The sequence below is a fragment of the Mytilus californianus genome, unplaced genomic scaffold, assembly GCF_021869535.1.
Source record: "Mytilus californianus isolate M0D057914Y unplaced genomic scaffold, xbMytCali1.0.p SCAF_3, whole genome shotgun sequence".
Taxonomy (NCBI): Eukaryota; Metazoa; Mollusca; class Bivalvia; order Mytilida; family Mytilidae; genus Mytilus; species Mytilus californianus.
In genome coordinates, this window is record NW_026262679.1 from 58,125,737 (window position 1) to 58,132,150 (window position 6,414).

The window sequence follows — 6,414 nt, forward strand, 5'->3', positions numbered from 1 at the left end:
GTTTGGCACATGCCTTAAAATCTTTACAATTTTTCACATGATTTGATAGTTTGTTACAACACCAGATGGTAAAGTTTTTAGCGTATAGAAAAGTAGATTTATTTGTAAAATGCAGTCATATTTTCAACCTATTCATGTATTTTTTAACAACTTTGAAGGAAAACACAACACTTTATATTTGATAGATTTTCAGTAATTTTTTGGAAAGAGTTTTAAAAAACTGAACACCAATATTATTTTTCTAAGAATGTTTCATTTATATTTATAAAGATTATGCAGAAGGAAATTATTATTTGGTGAGAATAAAAAAAAAAGACGTCAATGCAATTTCTGAAAAAAAAGGGGGGGGGGGGGGGGGGTTATTATTTTGATCTTAATCCATATAATGATTGGGTTGGATTTGAACTTAAAAAAATATTTCAATTTGTATTGAGTTTTTTGCAGCATCAACAAAAACTTGCAGATCTAGAAGTGAATTACTTCACATGTAATGGAAATACATAGATATAAGCACCTTGGTGGTCTCCTGCTAGCTTGCTAGCCTGGAGTGCAGGAGGTCATTGGTTTCAATCCTCAGTCAGGTCAAACCAAAATATGAAAATCGGTATTTGCTGCTTTTCTGCTAAGCACTCTGCATTTAGCAGTAAGAGCAAAAATTGGTTTGCTTGGATTGTGAGTAATGTATCCAGGTAGGGTGACATGTCTACCTGTGGAGTGTTACCCCGTGAACTAGCATGTTGAAAATCTTGCTCAGGGTATCGGTCTAGTACCAAGCAGGGTTTATATTCATATCAAATTAACATGTTCTTATCCTGCATATGCATTTAATGCATTTCATTTGCCACTGAATATGTCCTCCATAATCACCATCATAGATTACTTACACTAAATAAGTATTTGTTAATTATAGTAAGGTGAACAGTAAAAAAACAAACATTGACTTCAATATTTATCAAATTTTGCTGCCTGGTTTGAAACATTGACATAAGTATTTATCAAATCTTGCTGGTTTGAAACATTGACATAAGTATTTATCAAATCTTGCTGGTTTGAAACATTGACATAAGTATTTATCAAATCTTGCTGGTTTGAAACATTGACATAAGTATTTATCAAATCTTGCTGGTTTGAAACATTGACATAAGTAATTATCAAAGTTTGCTGGTTTGAAATTTCATCATCTATACAACTGTTAAACAAGTTGAACCAAACTTAACAGATGTATTTCTTTGAACATCCTTAAGAAGTCTTGTTACTTATGTGCTTACTAGAAATTCAAAATCGCCACCAGAGTAGGTGTCGAAATGTACATGGAAACCCATTCAGTCGCATTATTCTGTCACTATATTCTTTAAAACTAAAATTTCAGTTGAAATATGAAAGGAATTAGTTGACGGTAGAAACTTAATATTTTCTCACAAAGAAAGAAAGCTGCACAATGTCAGTAATAAAGTTATACATTCGTAGTTAATGGAAATGTACACACTCTATTCCTTTTATAGACGGATTGATGTTACAAAATATAAAAAAAAAACAAAAATTCTGGAAATCAAGCATCCAATCTAGATAAATCAATAAATTGTAGATTGATTAATGACCATAAATTCTAATTCATTTAGCTATTATACATATGATAAAAGGTGATGTGGATTATAGACCATTATACATCAATGTGACAACAAGACCAACCATGAGTCAAAATGATAACATTTACAACAATGATATTTTATAATGATGAGAATCATTACCACAGAAAGCTTGACACTTGCTGTATTTTCTATTGTTACTGACTTGTCTTGTGTGGTATGTGTTGACAGCTTCTTGGAACCCCTTTACAGTACTGGGTGACATTTTTCAGGATTTACATACATATCCATTAGAAGCTGGAAAGTCCATAAAATGTTATTGTTTCCAAATGTAAAATATAGTCTACTGTACATAGCATTAGACATTAGACATTTTTATTTACCAATCATGGGTCCTTGTCAGGCAAGATACAAAAACATCATAATACATTTTATTATAATAAAATGTGAGTTTTTAGTGAAAACATACAACCACATAGAAATAAAAATAAAATATGAGCAATATAGGATATTATAACAGTATAATGAGGTCATAACAGCCTAGATATTTTTTTGGAAATATCAAAATAAATAGGAACCGTAGGATACAGTGTCAAGTTTGATTATTCCTGACAGTTTTCGTGACATGGAGACGTGTCCTTAACCTTTAAAGACTACTGGACATTTTTTTTTTATTTCAAAAAATAAACGGACAATGACATGGCAAAAATAGAAAAAGACAAAAAAACTGTATACAAAACACAACATAGAAACTAAAGATTGAGCAACACGAATTCCACTGAACATGCATGAAATATTTGCCACTGGATGTTAAGCAACCAACAATCAATCCACTAAAAACCAGGTAGATCTCAGGTGCTTTGGAAGGGTAAGCATATCCTGCTCCATATGTGATCCCCATCGTTTTGCTCGTGTAATTACAAACCCGGTGATATGTCTAATTTGGTACTGGTAGGTCACATTCAAGGAAAAGGAGGTAGGGATTGTGGTTACGGCGATTGGAACGTATCCGTCGTCATCTGTGAAACGGATAAATATTCCATAACGGTCAACCAACTCTTGATGACGTTTTGTAAAATTTTCTGCGGGATGATTTCAACTTCACCACTAGGAACTTAATAATCCTGAAATTGGGGTTTTCATAGTTTTACTAGTTCGCTTTTAGCAACTGTTCCAGTAAAGGATATAATTAATTTTCGATTTTATAAGTGAATAATGTAATTTATACAAGCACTTTTTGGACTAATTATAATTTGTACTAAGTCAAAATACAAATCAATAATTTGTACAATTTGTTTTAGGCAAATCATAATTTGTACACAATTAAGAAGTTGCGTCTCGCACCTGTTGAACTTTTTGTCCTATTTGGGTATATAAGAAAATGGTTCCCACAAATTGTCATCTTAATCATAATGTACCATCATTGGATACTGCAACTAATCGGCAATTTTTACAAATTCAGATCATAAAATGCGTGAAAAATTAAATAGGAATCGTCATTTATGTCTCGCCTGAGACGAAAGTCGCAGAATCGGCTAGCCCAATAGGGATTACAATCCAGCGACGGCGTAAAATTTTAGTATACAACTTTATATTTCAGGAGGTAGAAGACTGGCCTGCGGCTCTTTTCACAAAAATATCTTAAGAGTAAAAATACTAGCAAGTCATACACATTTCAGTATAACTTACGATCAATTTTAATCGTAAGATTTTTTGTGAAAAGAGTCGCAGAATGCTTCATACCTTGTAAACAGATACCTTATGTTACGAAGTTTCCGTCAATCATATGTCCATTGTCGTTGATCTCATTTTCATGGTTACAGTTTTTTTCTAAAGTGAAATACTCACTTATTAAAAGTAATAGGATAGTATGGGTTCCTTCCAACGTCGTCATGTCCGTCAGGTAGAGTTCATCTGACCTCGACCTCATTTTATGGATCAGTGATCAAGGTGAAGGATACGTGGTAATGTCCGTATATCAGATACTATAAGCGATATGTCATGGCTCCATTATAATTGGTATATGGAATGACTTAGATGTACATCACCGACTGGCAGGTTTCATCTGCCTTTGACCTCATGTTCATGGTTCAGTGGACATTGCTTAGTGTTTGTGGTTTGGTCTTTTTTAGATACTTTAAGCGATAGGGCCACTACATTTTGTATATGGAATAATTGTAGGGTGCATATGTCTGTCTAGCAGATTTCATATGACTTTGACCTCATTTTCATAGTTCCTTGGTCAATGTTAATTTTTCATGGTTTTGTCAGTTTATCAGAGACTATAAGCAATATGTTAAACACCAATCAATCAATCAATAGGCAATATGTCAAATATATTTGGTGTATGGAATGATTATAGGTGTACATGTCGGTCTGGCAGGGTTCACATGACATTGACCTCAATTTCATGGTTCATTGGTCAATGTTAAATTTTTTCTTAAATCTACCAACGCAAAAAAAAAAATAGGTCACCCAATCCAAAGGGACCGTAAGAACATTTCTCATTACTATACGTCCGTCACCCATCATTGTATGTACTTTTTTCATTTTGTTTATCTGAAACCTATAGGTCAGTTGGTACCAATCTATCTCACAACTATAACCTTAGGATGTTTTCACTAAGGTAACGAACATTTGTGGTGCCTCTTCATAGTCCCTTATTCATGACCCTATCCACAGTTTGGTCGCATTTTTGTATACTACTACTGCGACTTATAAAATTAAAAATAACGGAATTAGGTATTGACAATTCACTTGGAAACTCAACATATAAGCCCACGACACTTACCAAAGAAAAAATCCTGAACAATCATAGGTCTGGTCTATGTTCCTTTTGAAATTTTAACCAAAGATGAAGAATTTGATCTGCCTTCGTTGTACTGGATACCAAAACTACATACGTTTCCTTACAAACAACGTTATATTAATGGATCTGCCAAGTGCTCCACGAAACCAAACTATTAACATCAATTGTATCAACAATCGAAACTGGGTTCAGAGTTACTGTGAAACTACCTACTCTAGGTGCGGTGTGAATCAGATGTGGATATTTCAAAATTCCAAAGATCTGTTAGGGTACATAAAATCTAAGTATCTATTCTTTTGCATAAGTATAAAACATTTGACTCCTTTACACTTGTTTACCCCATTCTAAACGTAAAGACAGATTGAAAGAACTAGTCCAACTTGTTTCATAAAATGAATGGCCAACGTAGATACAAATATATTGTTTAAGGAAGGATTAAATTATATCAGAGACTTATAATATGTATCTGATCATTTGTTGTAAAAACCATTCGGATTGTTCTCTGAAAATGACATCATGATGTTAGTTTTTTTATTGACAACATATGTTTGTGACGTTTTGAGGATGTTTTTTCAACAATTAATTGCATTCCTATGGGAGAAAATTATACCCCCTTATTGTGACGTGTTCCTTTACTCATATGAAACAGATTTCATACAGAAGAATGAAAAGTAGCTAGCATTATTTTTAACTTCACGTTCCGATATATAGATGATGTCCTCTCACTTAATAATCTGAAACTTTGGTGACTACGTTGAACGCACCTATCCCATCGAACTTGAAATAAAGGATACCTCAGATACAGATAAGTCTGCCTCATGTCTTGACTTACATCCAGAAATATTGGATTTAATTCCGTTGAGAACAAAACTTTGAGACAAGAGGGACGATTTCAGCTCCCAAATTGTGAACTTTTCATTTCTATGTAGCAACATTCCAGTAGCGCCTGCAAATGGAGTATATATATCCCCCAATTGAAACGATATTCCAGAGCTTGCGTTTCCTCTATTCACTGATAACAAGGAAGCTATTGAACCAACGGTTTCATGCGGTGAAATTGAAGTCATCCCTTCGAAAGTTATACGGACGCCATCATGAGTGGGTTGACCGTTATGGAATATCTGTGTCACAGATGGCCACAGATATGTTCCAACTGTCGTTATCACAATTCTGTCCTCTTTTCCTCGACTGTGATATCACAGAATGAGACTTATCAGCGGATTTGAAATTGCATGTAGAGAAGGATATGCTTACCTTTCCAGAACACAAGAGTTTTTTCGGTAGGGTTTGTGTTGCTAAATCTTAAGTTTTATAGCTTGCTGTTCGGTGTGAGCCAATGCTCCGTGTTGAAGGCCGTACCTTGACCTATAATGGTTTACTTTTATAAATTGTTACTTGGATGGAGAGTTGTCTCATTGGCACTCATACCCGCACATCTTCCTATATCTATAAGCAGTGTTTTGTTGATTTGTTCGTCTTTTCGTCATTTTTCGGTTTTTTTTGTTTGTTTTTTTTGCCATGGTGTTGTCAGTTCAGTTTCTTTGACCTTTAAGTTTTGAATGTCCCGGGCCCTCGGTATCTTAATTCCGTCTCTTTTACATGTCATCATAAAATTCAGTATTTGTTGACATGGATTTAATGTCAACATGATTGTAAAAAAATGGTTATCTAGATTTTCGAGACGGTGCCAAAATATTAGCATTGCATTGACAACATTAAAATGTGTGGGAAATTTACCCAGCTCTGGTCAAGAAGCAACATTGGAACTTTATTCCAATAACCCAAAACAAATTTACAAAATTAACCTGCAAAGCTTCACATTGAAGTCTTTTATAGATTTCATATGAGGATAAATCAGTTCTTCTTTTGAAATGTTGTTCTAATAGGGATTAAAGTAATTTACCCCAACTTTTTCACAAAACCTTACCTGAGAAGGATATAGTCAAAATTGTGTGATCAGATACTTTTAATGAAATGTTTGGCGAAAAAATATGAGAGATAAAGTCCTTATACAGATTA